This window comes from Solanum dulcamara, chromosome 2 (genome assembly GCF_947179165.1).
Source record: "Solanum dulcamara chromosome 2, daSolDulc1.2, whole genome shotgun sequence".
Taxonomy (NCBI): Eukaryota; Viridiplantae; Streptophyta; class Magnoliopsida; order Solanales; family Solanaceae; genus Solanum; species Solanum dulcamara.
The window spans coordinates 55,005,778-55,022,578 of NC_077238.1; the positions used below are offsets into that span (position 1 = coordinate 55,005,778).

Below are 16,801 nucleotides of genomic sequence, written 5' to 3' on the forward strand. Positions count from 1 at the left end.
GAAGTTTGTGATGAGACCCTAAACAACATAACGCTAGAAGGAGACTGCGTATAAAAACAAAAGGGTGTAAACAAGAAAGGATGTCGAATGAATTAAGAAACACTACGAAGGATAATGATAACATGCTAGACCAAAAGCCAAAATGTTAGCTATAGAGTTGGTCGCAAATAATGTTGCGATAGATATATAACCAAAGGAAAAGGAATAGAAAGTCTCCTGTGGTAGAAAATGGGGAGAACACAAAGTGAATAGAGGATAGTGGAACTAAAGGTCTACACCAATACTGGTTGTAAGATAACAGAGGAAGGGACAAGGCAAAACATAAAGACTCGCAAGACAACACTAAGGTAAATCTTGGGCTAAATTGAGTGCCCGCACATCGTAGAAAGGATTACAGTGAAACGCGACACGAAGACTTCCCAGAAAGGTCACCCATCCCAATATTACTCTCGCCCCAGCACACTTAACTTCGAAATTCTGATGGAACTTAATGTGTTAGTACTGGTATGATCACGCAAGATGGAAGAATCTGAACTAGCGACGGAGAAACGATATGAGATTATGTACCCAGAGTATTATAAGATACGTTAAGGCAATTCTAACAAGGACTTAAGCAAAACAAGAAGGATTAGCTAATTGCTAACTGACGACACACTTGAATGCCACAGTTCTTCAATATAGTACCAGTTAATAAGAGGAAAACCATAGAATGACTATATGGGCTAGTGAACGAGGGAATTTCGACACCACTTGGTAGCCAACTCTGAGGGCGAAATAGCAGGACCCAAAAGATCGAATGTCAGTTAAAGTTCTGAAAAGAGTCGAGAAGGACTATACGAGGCTAATGGAAATTATCAACGTCATTATGAACCTATTTTGTACTCTTTAAGAGTAGGGTGCTATATGGGTTATTGTGAGTAGGCTAACGAATCAGCTCATTTGCTTCCAAGCAAGACCACCTGTGCCGCTAGAACTAGGTAAAGTTATATGACAAGGAAGAAGTAAGGTTCCATGAGGTTTCCTCATCTAATATCCCAGATAAAGGGACTTCAATTATAATTAATGCCTTGAGATCAGTCCAAGAAGAGATGAGGAGCACAGACAGGTCTTAGTACCGCATTTCTCCCTCGAGCTACTAAACAGACTGAGCGCACTATTAGACGCTAGAAGATATGTCACAAGCCGGGAAATTAACTTCGAAGGTAGCCGGAATGATTATCCATCACTTATCAAGTTACCTACAATAACAATTACTACTACAGTATTCCAATGGCCCCGACATGATTAAGCAAGCTATTGACTAAAAGCCAGAGTCGGCAAGAATGATATACAGATAATCGACATCAACATATAGAGTTCAAATTGATTATTGGATGCTCATAACATGGTCACCCAGAAAAGGAAAATTAGTCCAAATTATATTAGATGGTATCAAATTGCTCGTAAGGTGGGCAAAGTGGCCGGCAAGTTGAACTTACCACCTTATTTGAAAACTATACGCCCAGTCCCTCAGATAGAAATGCTTCGCAAGGATACTGATGAACCACCCAGGGTATATTCCATAAATGAGGTCCAGGAGATGGAATCCTATGAGGAAAAACTTACCGCCATCCTAGATCGGCAAACTGGAAGGTTGTAGACTAAAGATGTGCCTTCTGTCAAGACACGATGGAAAAACCAAAACCAGAAAGAGAGTGACCGAGGAAACTGAGGAGAGCATGAAACACAAGTATTCTCACCTATTCCCGACGTCAGCAGGTAACCCCAACTCCTGAAACTCATATATTAAGTGCCTGGGTAGAAGTATGTATTATGGAAACAATAAAGAATCTCCCTATGATTTGTATAAGGTGCTAAGAGAAGCTTTGTCTAACATTCGGGGACGAATGTTCTAAAGGGTGGAAGGATGTTATACCCCACACTTTTAAAACTCGGAATGTCTCATAAGTTCTTTAGACATTATCATGTGAGCCGAATATGCTATGACGCTATCAAATGAATCCAAGGAGGGGAGGATGTGATACCCCATAGTAGAGAAGGTTGGAAGTGGAATTATAAGAATCCGGAAGGAATTGGAGGCCAAGTAATGAGTCGTAGGACTCGATTTACCTACATAAGCTACTAACATGGAAGTCTTACATACTTAGACTATAGGAGTACATACCAAGCTTGTGTAGCATGGGTTACATAGGCTCTTAAAATAAGACGAGATTACGAACCTACGAGAGGAAGCAAAAACTAGTTTCCGAACTTACGAAAGTGAAGCAAGCAGGTGACAAGCAAGCAGGTGACTCACCTACCTGCTTGGGGGGGTGGACCCTGCTACCACGTAGTGGCGTGTGATAGGCCGCATGAACCTAGGTGGCATCCTAGGGGGCTGCAACAGGTCACCCCTAAGGGGCTGCCACGTGGCACCTTCTAAAGAGGGGTATATATGTGGATTTGGATGACTATTAAGTTATTCTTATTCCATTTGAAGCTGAAACTCCAGCAACCAAAATAGAGAGAAAACGTGAGAGGAAGAGGCAGCCATGGTTTGAAGACTTTGAGGTGAGTTCTTCAATTTTCCTCCATGAATTAATTATCTACAATGTTTTTCAACCATGTGGGGGTGTATACATGTGTCTTAGGATGCCTACGGAACCATGGTTGCAGTTTACACTTGGAAAGAAATAAGAGAAAGTTGAAGGAGAAAATGTTAAGAACTAATTAACCAACCCATTTTTGGAAGGGACTGTTGTTAGTAATATTGGTATAACTTCTTGTGTACAGATTCGTTTCAAGTGATTTAATATGTTTTGGAAAGGTATTTCATGGGTATATAACTTTAATTTAGACTTCCAAATCCATTTTTGCTTTTATCTTCTCGAAAAAGGGTGATGAAGTGTAGAGGAGGTACTGCCCAGATTTTGTTTTGGAAATCCTACACGGATAGCTGTGAGTATTTTGGGCATATATTTTCGTACAAATTTTTTGTAGGGGTAATTCAACATTTTTTGCGACCTTGATACACATGTCTATAACTTTCATTGAGGCCACAAATCCTGTTTCCTTCAATTAACCCTCTGAAACTAAGCGACAAAATAAGACAGTGGGCTGTCCAGATTTCGCATTTTGATAGTTTTGGCGAGTTTGATAAGTTTAATGTAAGGTAAGGCCTTTCCTTATAATTTGAAGTTTATGGTGTTATTATAGGGTGTATTACACACCTTTGGGGCTTCTGGAAGTTGGGTAAAAGTCGTAAAAAGTTCAACGTTTGGAATAAACTAAATTGAAATCGCTATAGTTGAATTGTTGTCGAAATGAAGTGTTGTTCTTTTGAGGTGCTGCTGCAGGGGTGTGGCTTGTTGTTGCAGGGCCTAAATATGTCCTAATGTAGGTTAGGGTACTGATGTTATAAGCCACATGACCCCCCATTGCGTATAATTAAAGGCGTTATAAAATAAAGACTAGACGCCCTATTTGATATCATCTTTTTGAATGGGTCATTTGGAGTTTATATTGTATATTGTTGGTATGCATTGCTGCAGGTTGTTGTTGTTGGTTGGCTGTAGGTATTAAGGACCTAATTGGAAATTCGGATAGGGCACATTATAGGGTAGGTGCTGCCCAATGTTCGTTAACGCCTTAACAAACTAAAGAACTAGTCGGGGAAACGACTAAGGAAATAGATTCCATTAATACTAAGATGTAACCTAGGGTGCTGGTAAGTAAAAGGGGTTGATATTCATACTACTTTCATATTGAATAGGTTCAAAGGATGGCGAGGCAAGCAGGATAAGGAATATTCAGACAAGGTATGTAAAGCTTTCTCGTGGCATGTTTTGGTATAAGCACGTACAGTTATCTTTCTTTCCTTTTGGCAAGTCTTATCCTTAAGTGAATTGTACGTGGAATATGGGAATAATTCCATTCCCAGAACTCCAGGTACGCCCAATAATCCCTAACTACAGTTAAGTGTTGACACCCCTACAAGGATTGAGTATTGCCTGTTTAGGCTTCTACGTGCTAAAGAGTAGTGTATGGGAAACTATCTTTCCCTTCTCTTGATATGTATTTGGTACAAAAGTGAAATTTGAATGTCATAATGGCTCATCGAGCCCCATAATGGGCCGGATATGAAATATGTGTATGAAGGCCATCTGAAAGAAAGTACAGACTACATAGAGCTTATTCTCTTTCTTCTCCTGGGCATGTCTCTGTTTAGCTGTAAGTTAAATGTAATCTAAACTCCAGGGTAACTCCATTCCTAAATATTTCTTATTTACTTTTGAACATCGAACTTTGATAGTGGTTGAACTATTTCCCTGGAAACTTGTATATATTAAAGAGGGACCAAATGTACAGGCTCCAAGTCTTAAAGACTATATGAGATTAAGTGTTTTTAATTCCATAAATGATTTGGCCCTATGTTAATACATGTCTAGGGTCCCCGAGATCACTTTTGAGATAGCCCATAATGGTATTTAGAGGACACTCGAGATGAATACACCGTTACTCGGGTCCTCAAACAAAAGCGTAACTTTCTTATTTGGTCGAGTCTCTGATAATGGTTTAAATTGCATATAGTTACTCACGACTCTACTCATGTATACTGTAACACTTCTTTCACCGAGTCCCGGGCCGAGTACGTTGTCATGCACAATTCACTATATTGTTCACCGAGCCCCTCACTAGAGGGCCAGGTACGTATGTATATATATGATGATGTATTGTAATAAGGTGGTGATGGCGTCGGGCCTATGATGGTCCTACAGATGTGATTCACCGAACCCCTGAAAGGACCGGCTATATTGTATAAATTGAGCATGTATGCTTTTGTGATTCACAAAGTACTGGTACATGACTTTGATTTAATAATTTGTTCCCCTACTTCTCTATTTCGAATATACCTCCAGTGTATTATGTTATATTTTACATACTCAGTACATATGTCATACTGACCCCCTTTCTCGGGGGGCTGCATTCATGCCCACAGGTACAGATACAGGTTTGGGAGTCCATCATCTTAGGATTCCATGCAGCTCAGTTGGAAGAGGCTCCATTGTTTCAGGGCCTAGTTTTTGATACTGTCCACTGGTGTATAACATTGTTTTGTCTATTCTAGGGTACGGCGGGGGTCTTGTCCTGCCATATATTGTCATTTATATTTTTAGAGGTCTGCAGACATGTATATATGGGTTGTGTATGTCAGTTTGATTCAGTTGGGTCTATATGATATATGTTATTATGTTATGGCAGCCTTGTCGGCTTGCGTGCCCTGTCATATTATGATATAAAAGAAAAGGGCTACAGATTCATGAAAATATTGTCGCCCAATGAGGCTTTGTTATATAATATTGTTTTATTTACAGTGCAATTTGATCACAGCTGGTAGTTAGGTATACGGGGGGTCCAGGTCCGGACCCAGTTGCGGCCTACGGGGTTGGGTCATGACAGAGGCAAAGGAAGAAGAGTTCACAATCCTGAAGCAAGATGAGATAACCGTAAAGGAGTATGGTCTGAAGTTCATACAATTATGCATGTATGATTTGGAGATGATTCCCGATGCGAGAGGCAAGATGTGGAAAATTGTGTCAGGTTTGGGCAGGCATGTAAAGAAGGAGTATCAGGCGGCCATGTTGATTTTAGATATGGACACCTCCAGGCTCATGGTGTATGTAAAACAAATTGAGGATAATAAAAAAAGAAATAGAAAAGAACAGTAGAGTAAGAAGGCAAAATCTGCAGGATATGAACCTGGTCAGCAAAAGCAAGGTAATGGTAACAGATCTTTCTTTCAGAAGAAGTCATCTGGTTACACCCCATCATCAGCCAGTGCGCTTGCACCCAGTCATAGGTATGATCAAAAATCCTAGAGTCACCAAAATTTCAGGGCTTAAGGTTCCCAATCCCATGAAGTGTAGCACAATGCCCTAAGGGGAAACTACCCTGTGGTAAGTGTGGTAGACTCCATTTGGGGGAGTATCGAGAGGGCACCAAGGGCTGCTATAATAGCGGTAAATTGGGTTATATTTATAGGAAGTGCCCGATGTTGGATGATAGGGCTCGATCTTCATCTACAGAACCACCAAGCGGAGGTAACAAGAGAGAAACAAGTGCAAGTACAGGCAAAGGTGAAAACCATTTATATGCTATGGAAAACAGTCAGGACCAAGAGAACTCACCCGATGTTGTCACCTGTATGATCCGAGTATTCTCTTTTGATTGTTATATTTTACTTGATCCGAGTAATACCTTGTTATTTATGACCCTTTCTATGGCAAATAAATTTAATAGAACTCCTGAGTGTCTACTCAAGCCTTTCAGTGTGTCCACTCCTATCGGTGAGTCTATCTTAGCGAAGAGGATCTATAGAGATTGCATCATGTCAATCTATCACAAGGATACCATGGTTGACTTAGTTGAGTTAGGCATGATTGATTTTGACATGATTCTTGGCATGGACTGGCTTTATGCTGGTTATGCCTTTGTTGATTGTAGGACTCGAGTGGTTAAGTTCAGTTTCCCAAATGAGCCTGTCTTAGAGTAGAAAGGTAGTCTTGTCATGCCAAAGGATAAATTTATCTCCTACCTTAGAGATAGAAAGTTGATCTCTAAAGGGTGTATTTATCACAAAGTTAGAGTCAAAGATAATAGTGTTGAGTCCCCCACTCTTGAGTCAGTCTTGATTGTAAATGAGTTTCCTGAAGTATTTCCTAAGGATCTGTCTGGAGTCTCTCTTGATAGAGAGATAGATTTTGGGAATGATGTCCTTCCCGATACGCAGCCTATCTCTATTCCACCATATAGGATGGCTCTTGCCAAGTTGAAAGAATAGAAAGAGAAGCTGAAAGATCTCCTAGATAAGGGATTTATTAAGCCAATATCTTACCTTGGAGCGGCCATGTCCTATTTATGCAAAAGAAAGATGGATCCATTAGAATGTGCATTGACTATAGGCAATTGAATAAGGTCATAGTAAAGAATAAGTATCCTCTCCCCAGGATAGATGATTTGTTTGACCAACTTCAGAGTGCCTCCTTTTTTTAAACATAGACCTTAAGATCGGGTTACCATAGCTGAAAGTGAGAGAATGTCATATTCCAAAAGTAGCCTTCTAGACCTGTTATGGCCATTTTGAGTTCTTGGTCATGTCATTTGGGTTGACTAATACACCTGCAGCCTTCATGGATCTCATAAATTGGGTGTTCAAGCCATATCTTCATATGTTCGTAATTGCCTTTATTGATGATATTCTAGTCTACTCCAAGAATGAGGAAGAGCATGCCTCTCACCTTAGAGTTATCCTCCAGACTCTAAAAGATAAGGAGTTGTATGCAAAGTTATCCGAATGTGAATTTTGTCTTGCATCAGTGGCTTTCTTAGGCCACATTATCTCTATAGATGGTATTTAGGTTGATACCTAGAAAATTAAGGTAGTGAAGAATTAGCCCAGACCTACCTCCCCAACGGATATAAGAAACTTCTTGGGTTTGTATGGCTATTACTGAAGGTTTGTAGAGGGATTCTCATCCATATAATCACCTTTGACTAAGTTGACCCAAAAGAAGGCTAAGTTCCAGTGGTTCGATGCTTGTGAGAAAAGTTTCAAGAAATTAAAGAACAAACTGAACACCGCTCTTCTTTGGACTTTCCTGGATGGAACAAAGGATTTTGTAATCTATTGTGATGCGTCTAGAGTTGGTTTGGGTTTTGATGCAGAAGGGTATAGTGATAGATTATGTTTCTAGAAAGCTTAAGAATCATGAGAGAAATTACCCAACTCATGATCTTGAGCTGGCAGCTATGGTTTTTGCACTCAAAATTTGGTGCCACAATTTGTATGGAGTACATATTGATGTGTTCATCGATCACAAGAACATGTAATATATCTTCAATCAGAGAGATCTCAATTGAGGCAGAGGAGATGGCTAAAGTTGCTCAAAGATTATGACATGAGCATTCTCTATCACCCAGGTAAAGCTAATGTTGTTGCGAATGCTCTTACTAGGTTGCCTATGGGTAGCACTGCCCATATAGAGGAGGGAAAGAAAGCATTGGCTAAAGAGGTGCATAGATTAGCTCGATTAAGAGTTCAGTTTGAGGAGAATAATGAAAAGGGAGTTATATGCAGAATGGGTCCGCATCATCCCTTGTGGCAAAGCTGAAAGAGAGGCAAGATCAAGATCTTATCCTTCTGCAATTAAAGGAAGTTGACCATAAACAGAAAGTGATGGTTTACTCCAAAGGGGGAGATGATGTATTGAGGTACCATGATAGATTGTGTGTCTCGAATATTGATGATGTCCGAGAAAGGATCATGACCAAAGCTCACAGTTCCAGATACCTTATTCATCCTGGTTCTACAAAGATGTACCATGACTTGAGAGAAGTCTATTGGTAGAATAGAATGAAAAGAGATATTATTGAGTTTGTCTAAGTGCTCGAATTGTCAATAGGTTAAAGTTAAGCATCAAAGGCCATTGTGGATTAGCTCAGAATATAGAGATTCTAGAGTGGAAGTGGGAGATGATCACTATGAACTTTATTACAGGTTTTCTGAGGTCACGTAAGAAGCGTGATTTGATTTGGGTGATTGTGGATAGGATGACTAAATCAGTCCACTTCTTGGCAGTTAAGACTACTGACACCACAAAGGACTACGCGAGATATACATCTGGGATATTGTCATATTGCATGGAATTCCCTTGTCTATTATCTCGGATAGAGGAGCCCAATTCACCTCTCAATTTTGGAGATCTTTCAGAAAGGACTGGGTTCAAAGGTGAATCTTAGTACAGCCTTTCACCCCAGATAGATGGCCAAGCAAAGCACGTCATTCAAACATTGGAGGATATGTTGAGGGCATGTGTACTTGACTTTAAAGGTAATTGGAAAGACCACTTACCTCTTATTGAGTTTGCATACAACAATATCTATCATTCAAGTAGGAGTGTGCAAAAACTAAACCGATCGATAAACCAAACCGAAAAAGTGTTATTGGTCAATTGCTATTGGGTTATTGGGTTAACGGTTATTTAACAATTTTATAAAAAAAATATTGGGTTATTAGTTCAGTATTAATATTTTAATATTGGGTTATTAGGTAAACTGATAACCCATTAAGACTAATAATTTAATTTTTAATTTTTTACTCATACACAAATTTCAAACAAAAAATATTAATATAAATATATAATCATCTAATCACTATATAATACTATTTAGTATTTAGTATTTACCTTTTAGGCTTTACCGCTTTAGGTTCAGTGTTCAAGACTTTGCAAGTTGCAAGTTTGAAAGTTGCTATGACAGAGGCTCTAGGAATCGTATATTTGTCTTAAAAGAATTTTTTTATTTCTTATTGGTTAAACCAAAAACCAAATCATTAAAGATCAAAAATCGATAAATCAAAAGTTGATAATAAATATCTTATTGGTTTGGTTATCGATTTAGCATATTTAAAAATTAAAAATCGATAAATCGAACTGATAATACTTAAAATCGAACTGACCAATATACACACCTGCATGCAAGTATTCAGAGGGCTCCCTATAAAACATTATATGGGAGGAGATGTAGATCACCAATTAGGTGGTTTGAAGTTGGTGAAAGTGAGTTAATTGTGCCAAATTTCGTTCACCAACCTATGGAGAAGGTGAAAGTGGTTCGAGAGAGGCTGAAGCCTGCTCAAAGTTGCTAGAAATCTTACATCGATGTGAAAAGGAGAGACCTAAAGTTTGAAGTGAATGATTGGATGTACTTGAAAGTGTCACTCATGAAAGGTGTCATGAGGTTTGGGAATAAGGGAAAACTTAGTCCCCGATACATTGGTCCCTACCAAATTATGAGAAGGATTAGAAGTTTTGCTCATGAGTTGGAATTACTTTCTGAGTTAGCCGTTATTCATTCGGTATTTTATGTCTTGATGTTGAAGAAGTTCTTGGGAGATGCTTCATTGGTAGTCCCCATTGATAGTATTGGAGTTAAGGATAGCTTGTCATACGAAAAAACTTCGATTCAAATTCTTGATCGATAGGTTCGCAAATTGAGGACCAAAGAGGTTGCCTCAGTCAAAGTCCTGTGGAGGAATCAATTTGTTGAGGAATCTACATGGGAAGCTGAGGATGATATGAAAGCTAAATACACGCACTTATTCGTGCCCAACGATGAGAATATTGAAGGTAATATCCCTACTCTTAACTTGAAACCAATTTGTCTATTCTTGAGTTCAAATAGTTGATTGTCTAGCTTTCTTAATTTGGTTGATTGGTTGACTTGATTGAGTCTTGATTGTTATTCATGCCTCGAGTCTACCTCTAGTTTCTCTTTATTCGAGAATGAATGATTTCAAGGGGGGAGAGAGTGTTACACCCAATAAAAATTACCAAAATACCCCTAGACTAAAGAACGCTCACGCAATGCATTTTTCTTAACTTGTTTGGGTAATCCGAGGATGGAATAGTGATTAAGGTGAAATATTGTATGGAAAATGGTCCTTTTTGAATTTTATGCCAACTGGATCAAAAGATAAATTTTTAGAGTGAAGCGACAAAACAAAAAAAGTGGACGACAGGTCCGCGACTCCGCGGATTGGACTTAATTCTATCCTAGTTATTTTCTATGGGGTTAGAATTCGATCGAAAAAATTTTAGAAAAAAATTGCACTATGAGGGAACCAGACCGCGTTGTGGACCTGGTCCCCCACAAGCCAATTCTCTACCCATTTTTTATTTTAAGAAGGGACATTTCGATCTTTTCTCCACCCCTCCTTTATTTAGCTCAAAATAGGTTGTTTTTAACCTTAATAAAGTTCCTAAACGCATTCCAAAGTCTTTTAGCTAATTTAACTTAAGAGCTAGGTCTAAGGAGTGGAGAAGAGGCTAGAGTTCAAAAGATTCAAGATTGATTGTCCTGTCTTCATCCCAGGTATGTAAGGCTACCCATAATGTGGATTGAGTTCATCCATATGCCCTACATCTTCAGTTTTCTTAGTTGAGATTAGTTTCAAAGTTTCATGAATCGAGTTCTTGAATTATCTATCATTCCTTTTAAGTTCGTATATAAAATTCCTTGTGTTATTGTACATGTTTTATGATATTTTTATGAGTTTCTTGAATTGAGTCTTGTTGAGAGTGTGGGTTCATGTTTGTATCCATATGAATCCTAATTGAAATTTCATTGTACAATATGCATTGACTGAGTTTTAAAGAATGAGTTGTGAATGTCTTGCGTTAAATATTTTATGCATATATTTTGAGTTAAAGAATAACAAGTGTCATTTATGATTGAGAAAGAGTTTGAGCATCAGTTGAGAAATCTTCTGAGTAGCATCTTGAGTATGAGTATTTTGAGTATAAATGAGTGGAGCAATATTTCATTAAACGTCTATTTTGAAATTGAGTTTAGAAGTCACATTATATTTTTATTTTAAATGCATTCTTTGAGTTTTGAGGTAAGTCAAGTTTTGAGATAAGTTCAAAAGAGATTAAATAGGTATTTTGAGTATTTTACTCACTTAATGTATATGAGCATAATAGAGTATTTTCGGAGTAGTATTGAGCACCGATATGGGGTGAGGCCATAAACTACATAGCCAGCATAGGATAGAGGCCAAGTCTCTCTTGTCCCAAAACAGGACTTTTATATTGGATCCATGAGTTTGAGCGTCGTTTGCACTGGCAAGGTATTGAACGGCTGCGACAACATCAGTTTTAAGCATTATATCATCACTAGCTCATAAGTAATGATTGTCGGTTAGAGAAACTCCCTAAGAGTAAAATATTATATCTTTATATATTGAGTTGCATCTCTTACTGCATATTATATAAAGCATTTGTATTATTGTACTTCATGCTTTATTGAGTTGAGTCATTTCAGAGTAAGTCTCATGAGTTGAGTTGAGTTGAGTGTCCTTGACTAAGTTTTCTTTCAGCTATATTACATACTCGTACATTCCATGTTCTGACGCCATTTGGCCTGCATTGTTTTACGATGCAGATATAGGTGATAGAGGTCCTCAACAGGCACATCATTGAAAACTAAAACTCGTCCAGCTTTTGGTGAGGCCTCCTCGCATCCGGAGGACTTTATTTATGGCTCTGTCATCCTTTCCTTTTGATAGTCAGTTGAGGTAGCCGTGGACTTGTTTCAGCACCTTCTTATGAGTCAGTTAGAGGCTTCATAGACATAGTAGAACAGAGTAGAAAGATTTTTTCAGAGTCTGTTTTTCAACCATAATTTCAATATTGAGTTTATTATATTGAGTGACATTATACTTTGAGTATTTTTCAATCTATTATTCGTTTATTAATGATGATCTTTTTAAATGTCCACTTGAATTAATTGTCTATTAAGTCAATTCTTCTGCTGAGTAATTGAATAAGTGGTCAGACCAAGTGGTTTGCTTGGGGCCAAAAATGTAACACCTCAAAAATTTCTATGCCAAGACCCGAACCATTCTTCAAAGGCGTATAGGCTTGAACTCATCCAATTCTAATTTTACATATGAGTTGGGATCAATTCCTAAGTATTTTAAGTATATTATATGTGTTTTAGGGTCATAAGGTATCTCTAACGCCAAGTCAAGTTCAAAGAATTTTCATCGGCTAAGTTTTCATATAAGTCCAGAATAGGGTCAACTTCAAATGACTATATCTCCTATTATATAAGGAATTATTATTTTATTACCTATTAAATTAAAGGTCTTTGAGTCGTCTTTCCAATGCCACCAAGTTTGCCTTATTCTGAATTCGGAATCAAAAGTTATGATCATTTTACCAAAGACTACTGCTGCAACAATTTACGATCTTGGCACGACGCACCAACAGAGCGCCCAAAACTAGTTGCAGTAGTCTGGCCTTTAGCGCAGCACGACACTATAATACCAGCAGGGTTATGGGTTCATTTTTCAGATTTTATTTGATGAAGGGCACTTTAAATTTTTCCCTAATTGATAGTTAATAAGCCTACACATTTTTAGGACCTAATTCAACTCTAGAAATTGACCTAAACCTCTAACTCTATTTATTATTCTACAACTGACCTACTCAAATATTTCTCTCTCTACAAAAGACTCTCAAGGGCTCCATTGAAGACTTCAAGTAAATTCACTCAAGCTCTCCATCAAAACTCTCAAGTTCTTATAAATTATTTGGTGTTCTCACTTAAGGTATGTGGTTGTTGATTCATGGATCCTTTCCTCCATGAAACTCAATCAATTTCGCAAGGTTTTCTATCAAATTAAAGTATGGTATTTTATGGATTTTATGATCTTTATTCCTATTGCATAAATTATGATTCAAAGTATGATCATGAGTCTATTTTGATATAAATTGATGGTTATTGCATTAAATTGAAGAGTTTTCCCATGAATTCTCCTATTTTGATCTTTAGGGTTCATGATGTAAATTATGAGTATTTTGAATTATAATTCCAAGGGATATTATCTATATGAATTATGTATGGGGTGATATAAATTTTATGATCATGCATGTTTTCAAGTCAATTACATACTTTTTAAAGTCAATTGATTATGCAATTGAGTTCTACTCTAAGTGCAAGGTATGAATTTTATGCAAGTTATAAAGTAAGGTGACTTAGGGCCATATGTGGTGACCTAAGGCCTAAAAGGTGACTTAGGGCTCTATGTGGTGACCTAAGGCCTAACGATATGAATTATGCAAATATGATTGTAATGATGAAAGGACAATTCTCATATTACAAGTATGTATGAACATGAGCTACTCTATGATTTCAAACCTATGATCATGACTATGATATATGAAATTATGATTTCTATGCTATGCATGTATTCCGTGGGATTTGAATTAGAACCGAGTGGACTTGAGGTGGGGACCCTACCAAAAGCCATAGAAGCAGTCTCATGTCCCATAAACTGTGTGCCACTGTAGGTTGCCTTCATGGGCTAGCTATTGAATCCACATATAGCATATGTATGACTCGCCTAGCGGAGTAGAGTCTACCTTGGCAAGTAGATTCCCCATTTTTCTTCGTTATATGGGGAGACAACGGGATTCCATATTATAGCTCGCATGGTCTTATTATCGGTTATGGTTCCTATCCCACATATGTATGATCTCTTATGTATGCTATGATTTTAAATTATGCTTTTTAAATGCTTTGGTCAGTATAATTTTCTCATGACTTTACTTACCTCATCTTATCATGTAATCTACTTGACCATTGCATTCCATGATTTACGTTGCATTTCACGCCTCATACTTAGTATATTTTAACGCACTAATGCATACTTTTTGCCCACATTGTCTCATAATGTAGGGGTTGAGGTTGAAGATCATACTCATCTACGTGGCTAGTTAAACTTTTCTATCCAACGGTGTTTGTGGTGAGTTCCTCATTTATCGGGGACTAGTTATCGAGTTAGTTATTATTTTCAAAGATGTTTGCTCTGTTTCATATTGAGGGTGAACTAGGGACATGTCTTAGACCCCGCCCATATTCATGAGTAGAGGCATTTAGTTGGACAAATATTTCAAGTTTATGTTGTCATGTGACATTCTTAAATTTTTATTCATAGTTTAGACTCTCTTATGATATTTTCAATTGGAGACCTTCGGGGTTACAATCATCGTGTTATGATTAGGCCCTAGGTCAAGTCGTGATAAGCAATGGTCTTCGAGTGTCGGTCACATCTAGGATACTCTCTCAGAGTATGACAGCATTCCAAGCTTTTGCATCATCTTCTCAAAAATTGTAGTTTATAGAGACTTTGTTAATAAATTAGTGTCATGACCCAACCCCGTGGGCTGCGACTGGGGTCCGACCTGGACCTCCGTATATGTATCTAACAGATATAAGAACTATACATATGAACCCCAGTGGGTGATAAAATTTTCATACACGTGTAGCCTCTTTCATTTGCATTATGTCATGAAAGGGCAAGCAAGCCGACAAGGCTTCCATAGCATAGTAACATTTACAACTCATCGTACAATCATAATCACACAAAACTCACACATTACCCACATACACATGTGTACAAACTTCTAAGAATAGTAACGGTAACATATGGCGGGACAGGACCCCTGCCGTACTCCTGAATAAACAAACATATATATATCAAATGACCAGTATCAAAATTTAGGCTCCGGAACAATAGAGCACTTCCAACATCGCTGAGTGGAAACCCTAAGCAGGTGGATCTCTAAAATGAACATCTATACCTATGGGCATAAAACGCAGCCCCCCTCCCCCGAGGAATGGGGGGTCAGTACAATATATGTACTGAGTATATAAAGCATAAAATATCATAACTGGGAGAATAGCTAAAATAGGGATGCAAGGGGAAAGTATAACATTTAGCCATCTACCGTACCTATATCTTATAAAATAAAGGCATACATGCTATCATTACGTACTGTATCTGGCCCATTCGGGGACTTGTGTAATAACTACCTTATTTTTTCATCATAAGAACATATATACCATTAGCGCTATGGAACGTACATCCCAATACATGTTTATACAAAGTACACACCGAGAAACGATGGCCCAATCCATATATCTTATAATAATGTCAAGAAACGATGGCCCAATCCGTATATCGTGTAATAATGCCGAGGAACGACATCCCGATCCGTATATTGTGTAACAATGTTGAGGAATAATGTCCCGATCCGTATATTGTGTAACAATACCGAGGTATGATGGCCCAATCCGTAAACAGCACAACATGCCGTGGAACGTATGGCCTGATCCTTACATAGAAAAATGTGTTAAGGTACGTTCGGACCGATCCATATATATCATAATGCATATATGTGCACGGAAAACTCTGTAACATATCAAACATCCCTTAGATATCACCATAAAGCATGTTCAAGAGCCCCTAGGTATAGGAGCTTACACATCCCAACAATATTCAACCTATAGGAGGCTCAAGGGTCGTAGTTCAACTACTTCAAAGCCCTTATCATTCAAAAGTGGGTACAAGTCATGAGTTACATCCAGAATCTATAAATGGGGCTATATCCAAATCCATGTTCTATAGTACCTATAGTCTAGTCTTTCTAGAAGTAGGAAAATACAAGCTTTACATGTACCACTTCCTATCACATGGAAGACTTGAAAAGTAATGACTCAACTTATTACAGGAGTTCTAATCAATAGGAAGTGAACAAAAGTCTTAAATCACACTCAGAGTTTTAAGAGTGGAATAAATTCAAACTTCATATACATAATACTTACATCTAAATCATGCCAAAAGAGAGGAAGAATAACTTTACATACACTACTTTTCAGCATATAGAAGACTTGAGGAATGGAAGCTTAACTACTTTAAGAGTCTTAACATTCAACAGTGAACACGAATTATGAATCATGAATCATGTTCAGAGCTAATGAATAGAATTACCCCAGGCTTCATACACATATCATTTTCCACTTAAATTTAAGACATGCCCAAAAGAAAAGAGAGACAGGCTTTACATACCTCTTACGGACTTCTCTTAACCACGTTCACGTCGTCGCCCTCCAAACCTAGTTTACATGGAAGCAATGCAAGTATCAATAACCCTTGTCCTTACATCACCTTAGGCTACACATGAGTATTCATAGAACTCAACCCCTTGTTCGCATTCTCGACTAGTTCCTTAACTAGCTAAGGAGTTAACGGAAATTGGGCAGCATCTCCCCTATAATATGCCCTATTCGAATTTCCAATTACACTCTTAATAACTACAGCCAACCAACAACAACAAATAGCAGCATACACCAAGTAATTCACTTCAACATTACACAATACAAACCCCCAAACAACTAGTTCAAAACTATCAAA

General features: G+C 38.0%; 1 pseudogene; it reads right to left on the reverse strand.

Moving 5' to 3' along the window:
• Positions 1-398: 398 nt before the first annotated feature.
• LOC129881223 (5S ribosomal RNA) lies at positions 399-518 on the reverse strand (annotated as a pseudogene).
• Between the last annotated feature and the right edge of the window lie 16,283 nt (positions 519-16,801).